The sequence below is a fragment of the Mirounga leonina genome, unplaced genomic scaffold (assembly GCF_011800145.1).
Source record: "Mirounga leonina isolate KUSES-001 unplaced genomic scaffold, KU_Mleo_1.0 Mir_177, whole genome shotgun sequence".
In the NCBI taxonomy this organism is placed as follows: Eukaryota; Metazoa; Chordata; class Mammalia; order Carnivora; family Phocidae; genus Mirounga; species Mirounga leonina.
Window position 1 is genome coordinate 4,982,165 of NW_023270459.1, and position 817 is coordinate 4,982,981.

Consider the following 817-nt stretch of genomic DNA (forward strand, 5'->3'; position numbering starts at 1 on the left):
GGACTGCTGATGGCTGGGGTGAATATATGTTGTTTAATCTGCAAACAACCTATGCACCTGAGACAACCACCTCAGAAAGACGAAACAGCTGGTCTATGTCCATACAGAGGTCTGTGACGGGCCCTCGATTTATCCTGGTTCTGTCTGGCTTCAGTGCCTCAGTGACCACACACGTCACGACCCCTCACCACCCAACAGCTCCCGCCCGGCCGCCTGCCGCAGTCAGCTCACAGCGCAGGGACCCCTGGCACTCGGAGCTGAGTCACGGCTGGCTGACCAGAACCAGTCCAGGACGACGCAGGTGCAGTCAGGTGTCTGGATTCTAGCGTTAGGTACGGAAACGAAGGAAGACCCGTCAGAAGCAAGGACACTGAGGCAAAGATTCATCACCACAATGGGTTTAGGTTCAAAAGGACTCCCCCCCCCCCCCCCCATACAGCTTCAACATGCTCACTGCTGGGCAGATGCTTTCCCAGCTGACGGTGCTGGTGTCCCGGGAGACAGAACCCTGAGGAAGCCGGAGGTGCCTCCTGGCTAGGTCCTGGGCCCACGGCAGGGCTTCCCAATCCCCTCACAGGAGCCACCACAGCCCCTTGGCTGACCCCCCGCTCGCCTGTTCCTGAGAGGTAAGACACCTTTGGCACAACAGAGCAACAGCCAATGGACACAGAACATTAGACCCGCTTTCTTCAAAACTTAAAACATAGAGAAGGCAGATCATTGCAAGTAGAGTCCACATTTTAAACACCAGATGGGTTTCAAGGGGAGATGGCCACACTTTACAAAAACCACCAGAGAAGTATCATGTTTAAAACCC